This window comes from Mytilus californianus, unplaced genomic scaffold (genome assembly GCF_021869535.1).
Source record: "Mytilus californianus isolate M0D057914Y unplaced genomic scaffold, xbMytCali1.0.p SCAF_5, whole genome shotgun sequence".
Classification (NCBI taxonomy): Eukaryota; Metazoa; Mollusca; class Bivalvia; order Mytilida; family Mytilidae; genus Mytilus; species Mytilus californianus.
In genome coordinates this window covers 67,054,965-67,073,407 of record NW_026262701.1, presented here as the reverse complement: position 1 = coordinate 67,073,407, position 18,443 = coordinate 67,054,965, and the positions used below count along the sequence as shown (strand labels likewise).

General features: G+C 33.1%; 1 protein-coding gene and 1 long non-coding RNA gene across 7 annotated transcripts in view; one reads left to right on the top strand and one right to left on the bottom strand.

Moving 5' to 3' along the window:
- LOC127701376 (uncharacterized) overlaps positions 1-18,312 on the top strand; it is a 34,623-nt gene extending 16,311 nt beyond the window's left edge. Inside the window, exons 1-4 of one of the 3 annotated variants that reach the window (XR_007981992.1) lie at positions 2,621-2,744; positions 4,209-4,324; positions 16,445-16,667; positions 18,030-18,312. This is a non-coding gene — a long non-coding RNA (uncharacterized LOC127701376). Of the gene's footprint in view, positions 1-2,620; positions 2,745-3,818; positions 3,956-4,208; positions 4,325-16,444; positions 16,668-18,029 lie in introns of those variants that run through there. The other 2 variants (XR_007981993.1, XR_007981991.1) reach the window with 2 other exon arrangements.
- LOC127701283 (uncharacterized) overlaps positions 1-18,443 on the bottom strand; it is a 526,465-nt gene that overhangs the window by 181,309 nt on the left and 326,713 nt on the right. The window lies entirely within an intron of this gene.

The window sequence follows — 18,443 nt, the reverse complement described above, 5'->3', positions numbered from 1 at the left end:
AATAAAAAAAAGTTAAAAAGGCAAAAAAAAAGTACGAAGTTGAAGAGCATTGAGGACCCAAAATTCCGAAAGGTTTTGCCAAATAAAGCTAAGTTAATCTATTTCTGGTGTAGAAAATCCTTAGTATTTCGAAAAAAAAATCAAAAGTTTTGCAAACATTTAATTCATAATTATGACCATATCAATGATAATTCATGTCAACACTGAAGTGCTGACTACTGGACTGGTGATACCCTCGGGTTGTAAACCTCCACCAGCAGTGGCATCGACCCAGTGGTTGAAAACAGACTCATCATATATACTAGAATTAACATTTGATACGCCAGATGCGAGTTTCGTCTTCAAAAGACCAATACCAAGCGGCTATCTTATTCCGAAATGGTAAAAAACAAATCTCAATAGAAATTGTGTACGGAATTCTGGTATATTTTGTGGACTGTTGTATATTGTGCATTATGAGAGCCATGAGAAGCAAACAACCTAGTATACTATTTTGCAAATAGATAAGAGGTTCATTGTGTATGTTTATGTTAAACATATTGAGTCCATGGTTTTCTCATTTAACTGAAAATTTGACAGAGGACCAAAGACATGAGGGCTAATGTCTATCAAGATTTTACCATTTACGCTTCAGTATTTTTTAACATAAAAATTCTAGAGGTATATTAAAAAGTGATGTAATACATGGTATGCAATAAAGGGTATGCAATATTAGGACATTCGCGTGGTGATAAAACGCTGCAAATGTTGCCTGCAGACGCATCACTCATAAACATTCCACAGTGAGGCCACCAAAATAACTATAGAATAAATTGCAATGTGACCTGCAAAAATTATGAACGTTATTACAATCTAGAATGTTCGGTTTGTGGCCTGCAATATGTTGGTGAGTCAAAGCAGGCTTCCCACAAACGCAACAATGGTCATAGAAGTGATAAAGTGTCTCTAAAACGTCACTTCTCCCAGTTAGTCCAGCAGCTCGGCTCGTAAACTTGATGCTTTTAACCAAATGAAAGTCCTAGTGATTGAACAAAACATTCACTGGAGTGATGCCCATCGGTAGTTTCGGGAAACCTTCTGAATAAAGGAACTATACATTCAACTATATAAATCCATTAAAAAAAGATTAGGCTTTACATGTAGAAAACTTATTGCAAACGGAATAGCACATCCTACTTTTAACGATGATGTTGTTTACTGAGCCCGGAAATTTAGATACTATCCGGGTAAATTTGTCAATCCATTAAATAAACTTATTCTAAAATATTACCAATTTAACACTGTAATTACATTTTTGAATATTGTTTTATTGGTATAAATTTTGATTTTGTTATCCGTAAATTTAAACCATACTAAATATCATTGTTAAACACATATACACATTCACGGCACTACAATCTGTCGATGCTTATAGTTTGGCATTGCACAAGGTCGTATTTTTCTCTAACTGTTAATGACGTCTTTACACTAAATCATTTTGATGTTGGATGTGAACTGATTCATATCTAAGTCTTAGATACATTATTTTTTATTAGTTGTAATTGGCTTTGAACTAGCTGTCAGTAACTGCGAGTATTCTCATATCTGTATTTTGTGTCTTTTTTTGTGTGTGAGGGATGTATAAATACCATGTCAAATCTGGTCTGTAATTTGTTAAATATTTTCTGCTTTGTATCGATCTGATGAGTTTAGCCTTCTTCAACTTATTTTTATAGTGTGTTCTTATGTTGTTCTGTTACAGCACTGTCCCAGATTAGGGGGATGGCGCCTGCAAACATGTTTAACCCCGCCGCATTCTATATGTGCCTGTTTCAAGTCAGGAGCCTGTATTTGAGTGGTTGTCGTTTTTTTGCTGTTTCTCATATTTGTTTTTCGTTTATTGTTTTGCGTAGTTTGTTCTTGTGTTTTGCCGTGACACCACAGTCCAGGTTAGGGGAGGTTTGGTGCCTTCAAACATGTTAAATCCAGCCACATTCTGTATGTGCCTGTCCAAAGTCAGGAGCCTGTGAAATTGTTTCGTTTTATGAGGTTCAAGATTTTGGATTAAATCAATAATTCAAACTTTACCTGTATTGCTGAGCTATTATTAAACATAAACAACTAGTATTGTTTTAGATTTGATAAAAAAACTTAAAACTAACGGAGGCTATTTGTTCAGCCGAAATATTTGTCAACACCCTCTTAGATAATCAAAATATCAGTAAAAGCAGCTGTATATAAGATAGAACCTGAAAAAAACATGTCATCATATTTTATTGAGGGAATTGAAAGGCGTATAATTACGGACATCTTGATATGTTTCTTCCTGTCATGCCATGAATGCGTATATCCTGGCTTAAGTTTCATCAAGGGATGAAAGAATCAACGCTGACAATTTTACAAAACACTTTATTAAAAGGGTTGATAGGTTAACTCTCTCGTGGGTCCATTTTAATTTCATAGACAACAAAAACAATGAGTAATATCGCATTAAAAAGGGTGCAAGATAAAATGATATTGGTCATTAAATCATTATGATAACGAGCTCAAAATAATTTGCTCATCGAACATTTTTTAAATTAAAATTCATAAAAAAAGATATTCAATCATTATACGTTGATTTTCGCCTTTTAGCACATGTTAATGGTTTACCCACTCCTCTCTGGTATTTATGTCATAACTCAGTTCAATGATCGCAGCATTTTTTTCTAGAAACTGTTTTAGGTTGTGTGGAATAGTCGCTAATTCTTATTTATAGATCAGGGGTAAGCATGATAAAATAGTATTGTTTTCTAAGAACTTAACGATGTCCGATGTCCATATTTCAACTGTTATTGAATAAAAATATTTGTAACTCTTCTGCGATTTTTCTTAGAAAGGCTTCAAAAAAACTTGCAACCAAACCTTTTAGTTCTCTTTTTAAATTTTTAGATATATGGTAAGTTTGAATTTCTTGTCATTCTATCAACCCCTCTTTGTACACTGATTTGTGGCCATACATTCATTAAAAAAAATCAAGATATTTATTTTCCTAAAAAAGACAAAAATTGAACGTTTGTATCTGTAAAAAAAAAACAACGGAACTTATCTTCATTTTTTCATAAATTGTATGTCTAGTATCTCATGAAAATTGATTTATATTTTACCACTAATGGGCCGATACTAGTATTTGATAACAGTTCGCATGAATATCAGCAGCCAGGAAGTCTATTTGATTTTAAAGTTTTTAAGTGGACTATGAACTTAAATCAAGCACTTAAATTTGGCGTTTTAACATTTGTTTTATCTTTTTATTTATGTAATTTTAAAAATCGAGACACGAGGGATCTATGACAGATTGAAGATATTTTTTTATTATCAATAAATCATGACTCTTAGACACTGTAAATGTAACGATACAAAAACAATCGTGATGGTGACCGTAGATTTTATGAAGCTATAATTTCAATGTTACTTGTATCCTTAACTAATACCTCATAGAAAAAAAAATGAATGTTAAGCAATTACTGGGAAAAGGATTATTGAGTGAAGAACGATATCCAAATATTTGAAAAGGAAACTATTTAAAAAAAAACATTGATTGATTGATTGATTGTTGTTTGCTCCAAAGTTATAGTTTTCGACAGATACTATTGTAGATCATTATATACACATCATTTCTCTTATATAATGACTGCTGCAGTACTTTTCGATGAAGGGACCAGTATTTGCTGGTGAATATTTATAGTTGTTCTGGCCACACACTTTTTTAATTTTAAATGTAATATGCCGTAACTTTATAGTTTACCAAGTCATGTTGACCTATTCCATGTATTGAAATATTTCAACAAGTATTTTCCATGTACGACAATCCTAGCTGAGTGAAAGTTCATGTTGATGTATAAATACATATAGATTTGACGCCATTTACATCTGAGAACAAAATTTTAATGTTGGTTGAAATATATGATGATTTATGATATAGTGTGAAATACACGTAAGTAAATGCATGAGTACAAGATAAGATAGCTAGCGATACAGGTCAAATTATAACAAAAGATTTTTTTAAACTGCACACAATATAAATAACAAACAAACAGAAAATTGTCAACAGAAAACTTAAATATCAGAATGTAAATGATTTGGAGTTGCATGAAATTCAGTTTTTAATACGTTAAATTCTCTCTTTCTCCCTTTCACAAAAAAATAAAATAAAAAATACTGAAGAAAAATATTTCTTTCTATTTCAGATTATTAAGATAGATAGAAAATGAAAGTGAGTAGTATTCTTGTACTGTGCATCGTTACTTTTATGTCAGCTCACAGTTTTGCCAAAACATATGTCAATGAACAGAAGCTTAATTTAGTAAGTATAAAGTAAATATTAAGACTCAAAGTTATTATAAACAAAATATAAAATCTACTGATTTTACGTAAAAAGACAAATATTTAACGTTCATCTATACATTATATTTATTTTCTAAATTGTCATCAAATAATATACAGAAACCACGGGTTCATTTGTTATTTGCAACGTCATCAAGCACATAGAAAATAAAATGCTCCGCGGGGCCCTGCTAGATACGACCGCAGAGGTCGAACCCTAAACAATTGGGACAAGTATGGATACTGCAAGCTTGATACAGCTCTGAATTTGGATTGTGATTAAATATTTGACACAGCATAGGTTTCTGTCACAAAATAAATGTGGTCTAAGAACTGAAAAATTTGGATTTTACCTATTATGGTCCAATATCCAAAATCTAAATACACGGTTAGAATCAGCATATCCAAGTACACCAAGAATTTAATTCATTTATTTATTACTGGACCATAATATCCAAGTACACCAAGAATTTAATTAATTAATTTATTAATGGACAATAAAGGCTAAGTTTCAAAAGGGTTCGCTTCATAATATATATATATATATATAACTCGTCTAAACATCAGCCCAACAATGTTAGATCTGTAAAATTTGCTTTCGCAAATTTTTTGTTCTTCCCTCACCGGGATTCGAACTCATGCTATTGAGATATCGTGACACCAAGTCGCCTGCACTGTATCCGACGCGCTAGACCACTCGACCACCTAGGCTTCACAATAATAAAGCTTTCGGTGGCCGGGTGTTACCTTTCCTCGTCAGTTTTAATCTAGCGTCGTAATGCACTACATGATATATAAGGCATGGAGATGGAATTGTTACAGATCAGCTGAAATATCTATTGTAAAGGGTCCTACAAATTAATGCAAGATACAGTCACATAAAATAATTATATTTATAAGTACGTCTAAAACAGTGACAACTCTACAACAGATTTATCCAACGGATCACCAGCAGTGATGGTGATACATGGCTGTGTACATTCTGTATATACAACTCGTCTAAACATCAGCCCAACAATGTTAGATCTGTAAAATTAATTTCGCAATTTTTTTGTTCTTCCCTCGCCGGGATTCGATTTCATGCTACTGAGATATCGTGACACCAAATCGCCTGCACTGTATCCGACGCGCTAGACCACTCGACCACCTAGGCTTCACAATAATAAAGCTTTCGGTGGCCGGGTGTTACCTTTCCTCGTCAGTTTTAATCTAGCGTCGTAATACAGTACATGATATATAAGGCATGAAGATGGAATTGTTACAGATCAGCTGAAATATCTATTGTAAAGGATCCTACAAATTAATGCAAGATACAGTCACAGAAATAATTATATTTATAAGTACGTCTGAACCAGTGACAACTCTACAACAGATTTATCCATCGGATCACTATATATATAAACTGCCTAGAAAATCAACCTAACAATGTTAGAGTAGATCTAATTCTTTACTTCCTCCCCGACTGGGGCTGGAACCTGTACTTTTCACTTCATATTTCTACGACAACAACGCCTAGCATTGCGCAGACGCCTTATCCCCTCCTCTAACTATAGCTGATAAAAATCAGCTTTCGTTTCGGGAGGTGTTACCTTCTCGTAGGAATTAAACAAGGACATCTCAAACGCAATACACGAAGTATTTTTAAGTGTACAGGAATGATAATCTACTCATCTCTTCAGCATAACTACAGGATGCTATTCTATTATATAATATATATATATTTATATATATATTTCAGAGACTTTATATATATCTATTTATATATACACGTCTAAACATGTGACAACTTTACGACAGACATTCTCCATCGGAGAACCCGTGGTTATACAGGGCTTACACCATAAAATATATATAATTCGTCTCAAATATAGCCTTATAATGTTAGATCTTCAAATTGCGTTAATTTAGTTCTTCCCTCATCGGGATTCGAACCCTTGCTTCTGTGATATCGTGGCAACACCGCCTGCACCGTGTCCAGCGCCCTAGACCACCTAGGCTACATAAAAATATAAACATGTGACAACTTTATGACAGACATTCTCCAGCCCTGTATAACCAAGGGTTATCCGATCGAGAAATTCACACTCAGAATGTCTCACATATTCAGACGTGTATAATAAAAATTGAAGTTTGATGTGGCGGCATGGTAATTAACATTATCATCCTTTACGATATACAAACTAGATGATCTGAAAGGTACACCATCTACTTGCCACTATACAGCATGTACTGTGTTACAACCCTAGATAATGCCGAAGAGGAAAGGCATCACATCGACCACCGAAAGATATATAATTCTGAGCTAATTTTAAAAATTTACAAAAAAAAATTGAAAAAAAAACAAAACAATTTCCTCATTAATTCAATGTTTTTAAAAAATCCTCTAATTAGTTAAAAAATATCTAACAATAAACAATAAATTTCAAAAAAATATTTGTACATAATTTCTAAAATCAGAATATGATGGTGCTATATCTATTTTCAACTATGATTCTACTTTCAATTTCTTTTAATTGTGCAATACATCTCTGAATTTGGCTTGTGATTAAATATTTGACATAGAATAGGTTTCTGACACAGAATGAATGAAGTCTAAGAAAATAAAAATTTGAAATTGAACATATACTTTTTATGGTCCAATATCCAAAATCTAAAACCATGGTTAGATTCAGCGTATCAAAGAACCTAAAAATTTAATTTTGGACCCTTTGAGCCCTAATGTAGACCAATTTGATAACGGGCCAAAAAACCTAAATCTAAACACACAGTTAGATTCAGCATATCAAAGAACCCCATCAATTCAATTTTTGTTGAAATCAATCAAATTTAATTTTGGACTCCGATTTAGACCAACTTAAAAACTGGGTTCAAAATCAAAAATCTAACTACATGTTAAGTTTTATCATATCAAAAACCCATTGAATTCAATTTTTGTTAAAAACAAACTTGGTTTAATTTTGGACGCTTTTGGATTTTATTGTGAATCAATTTTAAAACCCAGTTCAAAATCAAAAATCTACATACACGGTTAGATTCGGCATATCCAAGCACACCAAGAATTTAATTCATTTATTTATTAATGGACAATAATATCCAAGTACACCAGGACTTTAATTTACTTACTTAGTATTTATTTATTAATGGATAATATTGGTTAATATTGTATATGTATATATATATACATTCTAAACTAATTTACAAAAATGTACAAAAAAAAAATGAAAAAAAAAATTCCAAAAAATAATTCATCATTAATACAATGTTTTTAAAAAATCATTAAAACTTACCTCTAATTATAACAGTAAATTTCAAACTATATTTATACATAATTTCTAAAATCAAAATATGATGGTGCTATATCTATTTTTAACTATGAATCTACTCTCAATTTCTATTAATTGTGCAATACATCTCTGAATTTGGCTTGTGATTAAATATTTGACATAGAATAGGTTTCTGACACAGAATGAATGAAGTCTATGAAAATAAAAAAAATGAAATTGGACATATACCTTTTATGGTCCAATATCCAAAATCTAAATACATGGTTAGATTCAGCGTATCAAGAACCCCCAAGAATTCAATTTTTGATGAAATCAAACAAAATTGGACCCTTTGAACCTCAATATGGACCAATTTGATAATGGGGCAAACAATCCTAAATCTAAACACATAGTTAGATTCAGCATTGACCCCGATTTGGACCAACTTGAAAACTGGACCCAAAATCTAAAATCTAAATACATGTTTAGATTCAGCATATCAAAAACCCCTTGAATTCAATTTTTATTAAATTATCAAACTAATTCAGTTTGATTTTGGACCCTTTGGACCTTATTGTGGGCCAATTTGAAAACCTGACCCAAAATCAAAAATCTATATTACATTGTTAGATTCAGCATATCAAAGAACCCCAAGAGTTCAATTGTTGGTGAAATCAAACAAATTTTAATTTTGGACCTTTTTGACCTTAATGTGGACCAATCTAAAAACGAGGTCAAAAAATCCAAAATTTAAATACATGGTTAGATTCAGCATAATAAAGAACCCCAAGAATTCAAGACTTTGAATTAAACCCCATTATAATTGCTCAACATATTAACAAATAAACAATTTATACAAAGTATTAAAAAATGTTTTGGTCCCTTTTCCCCAAACGGTTAGGGCCATGACCCCCAATATCATTCCCAACCTTACTTTTCTTTGTATGGAACCTTGTGGTACAATTTCATTGAGATCCATTGACTTGTACTCAAGTTATTGTCCGGAAACATTTCATTTCCTATTGTACAGTGGGAAATCTAGTGACAAAATATTACCTCCTAGTAAACATAGAAATCGTTATCTTTTCAATGTTTGTCTCGTTTTAGCAAGGACGCTATTTATTAAAAATTCACAAGAGAACGTTCTGATAAATAAAATTAATAAAATTAAATTGAAATGAAAACAAAATTTTCATATATTGTTATCATTTCCCTCCTAAAATAACAAACGACGAGCAGGCTATAGGAGCTTTGGTTACAATTGGTTTGAAAATTTTTTATGCGAATAAATTCTTGGACTACCAACTTAAATTTATTTTTCTACTGGATGTATACATCTCTGGGACAATGGAATCGATTGATATGCAGCAAAGATTAGCACTTTTAAAATTAAGTTACCAAGCAAATTCAAAAGTACCTTATCCCGATGTAAACATTGAATGTGAATAGATAAAGAAGACCGTAAATACATGTACAGAAATCGAGACGATCTTTTCTTAAAATAATATAAAAAAATAGTTAAAATTCTTTTAACGTATAACCTACTTTATAAAAATATTTATCTTTTATTTTTTAACCTGCACATACATGACTTTTGAAATGTTATATTCACGAAAAGACAATATTTCTATATTGAACGTTCACGTGACAAGAGCAGACCTGTGTACTCAAAAACTTAAAATGTGAAAAATAGGTATATTTTCGGAAATTGTAACATGCAAAGGACTATGTGGAACATTCCGAAAATGTTGGACCTGAAAGATCTTTATATTTTGTATGTTCATGAGTTTTTCCTATTTATTTTATCATTATAGAGCAAAGATTAACATTATTTAAATTTCAGTTTCACAAGCTTCTAATGCAATGTTCTCTGTAAATAATGAACACAAAACATCATGTCTTTGCATGTATATTTCTAAAAACACAGTTTAACAAATTATTTATTCAAAATGTACGACTGTTGTTTAGAAATAACTTTCGGTCAGTATCGGCACCGACATTGTTTTACTATTGATTTTCTCGACTTTTTCATAAGAAGAGCGAATTTTCTATTGTTCTCGGTCATCGGTTTAGCCACTGTGTAAACAAGACATGTTTTTAACTAATTAAGATATATTACAACCTAAATAAGATATCTTATAATATAAATAAGATGTGCTCCGGCAGGGTAAGCAGATCCTGCTCCATATGTGGCACCCGTTGTGTTGCTCGTGTTAGTACATACCCGGTAATAAGTTTAATTCAGTAGGTCACACTCGGGGAAAGGGGGACGAGTTTGTAGTTACGACAATTGGAACATATCCGCTATCACCTGTGAAACGGATATACCATAACGGTCAACCAACTCGTGATGGCGTCCGTAAAATTTACGAAGGGATGACTTCAACTTCACCACTTAGAACTCTTGGTTTAATAGCTTCCTTGTGAGCAGCAACCCTCTATCAGGTAAATCATGATAGGAAATGCAACCCCTGGAAAATCGTATCAACTGGGTGATATTTACTCCGTATGCAGGCACATAGAAATGGAAAGTTCACGATAGCTGAAATCATCCCTTTTGTCGTAAAGTTTTATTCTCAACCGACCCTCATTGTCAATTTCTAGATGTAAGTCAAGATATGAGGCAGACTTAACTGTATCTGTTGTATCCTTTATCTCAACTTCAATGGGATAGATGCGTTCAACATAGTCACCAAAATTTTAGTTATTTATTGAGAGAAAATCATCTGTATAGCAGAAAGTAACGTTAATGGATACTGCTAACTTCTTTTCTTTCTTCCTAAGAGGTTCCTGTATGAAGTCGGCCTCATATAAATAAAGGAACAAGTCGGCAAGAAGAGGAGCACATTTGGTTCCCATGGGAATGCCGATTGTTTGTTGAAAAATACGTCCTCCAAACGTAACAAATATGTTGTCCATCACGAAATCAAGCATCTTGATAATGTCAGTTTCAGAGAGGAAGTTTTTGTTTAAATCAGAGTGATTTTTACAAAGTACGATTTATCCCTCCCTAAGACAAGATACTTGTTTCTACGTTGGCCATTCTTTTTTATGAAACAAAGTCGGACCAACTCTTTCAATTTGTCTTTTAGTTTGGAATGAGGAATACTTGTGTAAAGTGTAGAAAAGTCAAATGTTTTAGTACTATTGCTAGATGAAATAGACTTATATTGTATGTACTGTAAAAGATCTTTGGAATTTTTTAATATCCACATCTGATTCACGCCACATCTAGAATAGGTTTCACAATAACTTTGAAGCCCGGCTTTGATTGCTGATAAAATTGAGGTTAATAATTTAAAAAGAGGTTTCGTGGAGCACTTGGGAGACCCGGCAATATAACATTGTTTGTAAGGACATTTATGTAGTTTGGGTATCCAATACAGTGATGAAAAATCCAGTTCTTCATCTTTGGTTGAAATTCCAAAGGAACATAGAACAGTCCTATGATTATTCAAGATTTCCTCCTTGGTAAATGTCGTTGGGCTATATGTTGAGTTTCAAGAGAATTATCAATACCTTGTTCATTTATCAAGCAGTTTATGTAATGTGATTTACACACGAAAACGATGTTGTTTGGAGCTTTATCTGCGGAGATAACAACATGGAGGTAGGACAGGTGTTTTGCAACATTAGGGTCTTTAAAGATTGATGTAGCAAGGTATTCATAGACCCATTCAGTTTTTTTAATTCTGATTCGTATCAACGACGTAATCCATTCGGAAAGAGTATCTACGTCTTCTTTCTCGCGTTGCCTGGGATAAACCTGGACTGAATTAATCAGTATTTTTGATCCTGCAATACGTGTTTATAATTGAAAATTTATTTGCAATTGGTTTGGTATAGGTATAAGAAATGATAGGTACAGACTGATCTTTAAAAGAGGGTGTATTTTTGAGTGAACTGATTTATGATGAAGGATATTGCCCAAGTTGATGGCATCGAGACCGTTTTTGGCAAAGGAAAGTTTTAGAAAGGATCCTTTCTCATTTTCATCTTTTCCAATGCGAACTGGTTTGAAAAGTCTGTGACTTGCAATATCCGAGGTGATAGCTGTAAGTTTGTATTGCTTTGAATGGGGGTTTGTAACAGAGGTTTCCAAACATAGGTTGTAAAGAGAATGAAGTTTTGAAAGGGGTAATAAATAAAGCTTCGTGCGAATGCGATGAATACCTAACGGCGTTGTATGAGTGACAGCAGGTCATTAATAGAGACATCGTGGAGAGTAGGTGATGTATAATGACGATGACCATGACTGCGTCTACGTCGAAGAGTACAGTTTAAAATGTTCGTCACATTCACCGAGCTACAGGAAGGACTAGATAGAATACCTTAACCATATTTTTTTCAACATTGCAACCATATGGTGTCGCAGTTCCCAATTGTCGAATCCAGTAATCTTCTTTTTGTCTACGGAGAGATGTTGCAAGATGAGGATTATTAGTCCTGTAGTATATTTTTTCGATGATACGAACCTGCATAGAAAGGATTGAATGATCAGGCCGGTTAAAATGCTGGTAAACAATGTCGCTTGCATTGTTGTTGATGTTTGATATATGGCCGCACATAGGTTTATTTTGCCTTCCTTTCGTTTCACCGACATATACCAATCCGAAAAGGTTACACTCTAATCCGTAGACGACATTTGTTGATTTACATTTCAGATCATCGTAGCTTCTGGTAAAATAAGACTTTTAGTTAAACTGCTAGTGAATTGAGCATCTGTTATTAAAATATTACAGGTTTTACAGTTTTTGGTTTTACATTTCGAAATGAGACAGTGTTGTTCAGAGTCATTAAAATCCAAAATGTCTTGTAGAAGAACTGAACACGGCTGCGAACGTAGATTATTGCTGTTGTCATTATTATGATGATCTGAATGTGTCATATTAGGGATATTTGTCATGTCTGGTGATGTGGGGACACCAGCCATATCAGACGACACCGTGTCCATGGTGACGTCTGTTTCGTCTGACCTTTTTATACTGGTCAACGTCCGAGCTAGTTTTCTTTTTGATCTTAGTAACTTCATGCATATTATGCTACTGGGCGGAAGATGTCCCCAGGGACATGTTGCCCGTCAGCAGAGACATCGACCCAGTGGTTGTAAAAGAGAGGAGACGAACAAGAAATATTCTTTTGTAATAAAGCAAGGATTTGTACAGTGAGACTCACTATACAAATCCTTGAATGAAGGTATATAATAACTAATAGTAAATCTAAATTTGAATTGATTCTCGTTTACATTAAGGAACAATGTAAATTTACTATATAAACTATATAAAAGTAAGGAGATGTGGTATAATTACCAAAGAGACAACTATCCTCCATACGAGTGTTCAAATTACGTGGATAAAAGCATTTATATTTCTTACTTTCTAAGGTGTTGATTCTTTTTGTTATACCCCCGCTTTAAAAAAGTGGGGTATACTGTTTTACCTCTGTCTGTCCGTCAGTCCATCCATCCGTCAGTCCATCCGTCAGTCCGTCCGTCCGTCCGTCCCATGAATATTTTTCGTCGCATCTTTATCAGGAACTACATCATAAGGATTTCTGAAATTTGGTTTCATGGTTTATATGAGTCAGCTATACCGTGTGATGCGTTTTCAGATTCATCACCCAACAACTTCCTGTTTACCGAACACTTGTATCATATTACACATGATAGCCAAGTAGAAAAATTTCGTCACATTTTTCTCAGGAACTACATTACAAGGATTTCTGAAATTTGGTTTCAGAGTTTATATAAGTCTGCTATACTGTGTGATGCGTTTTCAGATTCATCACTCAACACCTTCCTGTTTACCGGATACTTGTATCATATTTTACAAATGATAGCCAAGTTGAAAATTTTCGTCACATTTTTCTCAGAAACTACAATACAAGGATTTCTGAAATTTGGTTTCATGGTTTATATAAGTCAGCTTTACCGTGTGATGCGTTTTCAGATTCATCACTCAACAACTTCCTGTTTACCGAAATATTTGGGTGGGGGTATCATCAGTGAGCAGTAGCTCGCAGTTTCACTTGTTTGGTTTCAAATAAATGACATTACAATATCAACATTTGAAGTTTTTGGAACAAAGCCATGATAGTCTAACGTTCAATTTTCCCTTTGGGTGATTCAAGGTCGTGATTGATATGACGTCTGACGTTGGGGACTATTTTGCAAGGTGGGAATGTCAAGCGCCGTCCATTTAAAAGACATAGAAATTACCGACCAAGACTTTAAGCGATAAGTTTGTGGTTAGAATGCGTAATAACTCCACTTGCCAAGCTGACCATACTGAATTTGATTCCTTATTTGTATATCTCCACCAAGACTAACCTGTTATTCACCGACAACTCTTTCCTCTGCACAGTGCCACAAACTTAAGATTTGCTACCCTCAACTCTCCTATTTCGGCGATGTACTTTCATTTTGGTCAATTTGTCACGTAACCCGAATTCTTAATCGGCAATTTCCATGTTTTCTACATAAACCTTGCTATGGCATCCAACAATCCGAACCATTCCAAAACAAGCCGTCGGACATCAGAGCAATTTGTTACGATATCTATACAATAAACCCGATAATATGTTTCTGTACCATGTCTATTCATTTTTATGTCAGACAGTTTTACCCTCGGTCCAGGCGAAATTAACGAGCGAATAAGCAGGGTGATATACCTACAGGAACGTACGACAAATGTCCGAATTCATTCGCTATGACTGTGTCCATTGATTAAACTCATTCTTAAAGGTTATCTATCAATTCAAAATTATAGTAAGATCTTTAGATATTGTTTCTATCGGTACTAACATTTATTTTGTTTTAAAAATTAGAACAGTTTTTTGTTGAGCCCTTGCCAACCGATTGTTACATGTTATTCTTGTGTGGTGCTCTTACACTACTGATCAAAGTTAACGGAGGGTTGAGTCATCATAAACTTATTTCACCCCTACCCATTCTTCAAGTGCCTAGCTCACGTCAAGCGCCTGAAATAATGGTTGTCGTTGGTTGTCCGAGTTACATATTTGTTTTCTGTTATTGTTTTACTTTAATCAGACCGTTTTTTTCTCTTCTGAATTGTTTTCCATCTTGTCATCCATGGGCATTTTATAGTTTGCTATACGTTATTGGTTGTGCTCATTTCTGAAGGTCGTACGATGATACATAGTTGCTTCTATCCTCGTCCTGTGGTCTCTGGAGGATAGTAAGTTGTCTCATTTGCATGAATTTTGATATAGATAAATAGTTATTTTCTTCAAAGATGGGATGAAAAATAATGTATTTTTCTCTCGTTTATCGACACTTGGAAAGTATTGTTTTCGAATCAAGAGTTTACTATAAACTAAGCTTTGCATGTAATTCATTTATTTCATCGAAAACAGCATAGTTATGTTAAATTAAACAAAGATGACACCCGCCGCAATAAACAGTAATGATGAGGTACAAATGATTTGCTGATGATTCCCGTGCCGATTACAATTTATTCCATTATGAAGACAATTTTTGACTATTGTTCCTTATAAATTTCAAAGCTTAAATTTAGGACACAGATTTGAGGTTAGACCTAGATTTGACTATAACACATATGCAAACAATTACAATACAAAAGCGGTAACTTAAAAATTTAAGGGGGAGTGACCGGACAAACAAAGTATCATACTCCCCCCAAATAATGGCAAAGTTCAACATCATCATGACATGTCATTTGTAAAAATTGAAAACAACACGTTATAAATTAGATGCGTCCGAAGCGCTTTTCTTGATTTACCTTCATCAGGAACGCTCAAAGCCGAATATTTGAAAGTCATGGATGTATAAAGACAACTCTCCATCCAAGTCACAATTTATAACAGTAAACCATTATAGGCAAATCCATCTAAGGCCAACTTTTCCTGAGGGAGTTGAAACCTCAGTTTCAGTATAATTTCAAAATTTATAAACGAACAATTTCAGACAGTTTGTTATAAATCATGCCAGTACCGAAGTGCTGACTACTCAGCTGATGATACCCTCGGGGAAATTTTCTAGAAAATCGCAATCATAACAATACACACACCATTATCCTTAGTATATTTAAAAAAAACTGCTGACATAAAAGTTCTAGCTTTAAAACTGTAGGAACTAACCAAACAAACCACGTACCATATGTGGGACGACAGGGTATATTTTGCAATCTGCACCGACATTTCGACATGGGCGGGAGTATTAAAAAAATCAATTTTGTTGAAGCATATATTTTTTGTGTATCTATACTTTATATAGAGTATTTAACGTTTAGAAAATTTGTCCCAGAGAAAAAGGAGGATATGACGAGATCCAATTTTTGGCCCCTGAAATTGCTAAAAAAACCTGATCCAAACCTTTCAAAACTATGGGCTCTTTTTCACAAAAATAGCTTAATTAAGACATAAATTGACCGTACCTTATACAAATCTTATGATGTCACTATGATGACATAAACATGTCGAAATTGGGTATTTGACCTAAAATGACCACTCCTTACATATTTTTTGGTAAAAATACATCCGAGCAATACCTTTAACCAAACAGATATTTTAAACACATTAATATCTTTGTAAAATACATTTTGTAGCAAAATATAGTTTTGGGTAATGCTGATGTTCATATCTAATTGATCCTAATTAATGACGACAAGATCTCAAAATGAGGCTATTTTGAAATTTTGCTGTTCCGACAGCCTTGTGAACATCTGAATGATGTTATTTGGTAGATTTTTAATAGTTTTTGATTTTCAAATTCAGGTGATCAAAAAGTGATACCGTCACCTTTACGATCACGTTAACTAAAACGCCATATACAAACATGCGATTATATATTTTTGTAGGAGACAGTTGAAAAGAGACAGGAAGGTTTATTTGGTGATTTTGCTCTTGCAGAATACTTGTTTAAACTTGGAGATGTCAACAAAGACAAATACTTAGACAGCAATGAAATTTACAACTTCTATCGGCATCATATAAAGTTCGACTTCGACAAATCTGCAAAAATGTCAATTAGATTGATGAATATTGGAGATTCCGACAAAGATGGAAGACTCGGTGAAATAGGTAACTGTAAACTGTATACAAATAGCTTAAATTAAATAAAATCTAGATGATAAAGTATACCAGTATGAAGACTGTGTGGATTTTAAACCATTAAAAGAATTAAGGGGTTATAGGGAGGTAATTTTTTACACAAGTTATGCTTTTGTTATAGAAAGTTTCGTCAATGATTTTTAAGTTTACATGTACAAAAAAAATTAAAAATAACCTGTGTTCCCTAGAGGCTTACCATATATTTTAGAAAAAGAAACTTAACCAATATAAAAAACTCTTGCAGTAGTTTCTTTTTAAAAAAAAAATGCAAGTTCCAGACAAACGCAAAACTTTGTGAGCACTGGACCATGAAAACGTCGATTACGAACACCAATTTTGTTCTTCTCACCCGGAAGTACAAAAATCAAGAAGATCTGATATGAATTGCCATAAGAAAACTATCCACCGAATACAAAGGCGGGTAAGAACAATTACAGGTCATAAAAAGGGCTTCCACAATGACAAAAACACATACCGATATAAACGGCACCGGGATAACCAAATGTAAATACAAATGATCTGACCATTTTGGAATGTATCATGCAATGGCAATATTGTTAATTTTAAGCGTAACTATGAAAATTCTTATTTGAATACTAAGACTTTTTAACAATGGCGGTATTGCTGAATTTTACTGTTTCACTCTAGATACAGAGTACACTGAAGCACTGACCATTCATTAAAAAATATATTGGGGTATATAAATTATGAAAAAATTACTAATATAATCTTTTTCAAAAGGGAAATAAAAAGATAGTTTGCTTTTATTGAAAATAAGAGAAAAAAACGCATTGATTTGAAAAGAATTCTTGTTTCTGTATGTTATTGGAAGAGAAGTCTGCTTTTATTAAAATAACAAAAAAGATATAAAAAAAAAACCGCCACCACAAAAGATGAATTGTCGGTGATTTTGGTTAAAGTCTATGATCGTTTCAATTCGGGTCATCTGCACTTTGCCTTAAAGAAACGCATGTTCTTAAAGACAAATTTATATGCAAGAAAACTACTGTATCTCTACTTGTAGTCGCCAGGTTTTTTAACTTTAGTATGAAAAAAACAACTATTTTTTTCAATAACAAAGAAGAATAAAAATAGAAACTTTTTTTTATAAAAACACCATTTTTTCTTTTTCCTTCAGAAGATAATAATTAATTTCTTTTCAAGAAATTTATAATCTACAATTTCTTTTCACAAAACAATACCCCACCCCCTCCCCTTAGATGATATGGTTAATGGGAGCCTAAAAATCAGAACTAAGATGAAAGAACTTGAAATAAGTTATGATAGGTCTTTCTGAGTGACATAGATTGCATATTTTTTTAATATTTTCAGAGGCAATTTTAGCTCTACACAAAGTAACAAATCAGTTAAACAGAAAGCGGAAATGAGAATGTAGTGTTACGAAACAGAACAGATGTGGTCAACTCTTACGCTTTACAATCATTTCATTATTAAATGAGTAAAAGTAAAGTTCGTTTTACCATTTACAACAGTTTCAAAACTTACATGACTGACTGTTCTGTATAAACTTATTCCAAGATATATATATATAATATATATTTGATTTCAAAAATATAGCTCTTTTAAAGATGTAAATAAATTCATCATAGATACAGGGTTAAAATTTTGTACGCCAAAACTTATATTTACTATTAAATTGCAACTGTAACGAGAACGTCTTCATAGTAGGGAGTTACACTGGTTCACTAAAAGGGTTAGACGTTCTTATTTTCCTTATATTTGCAG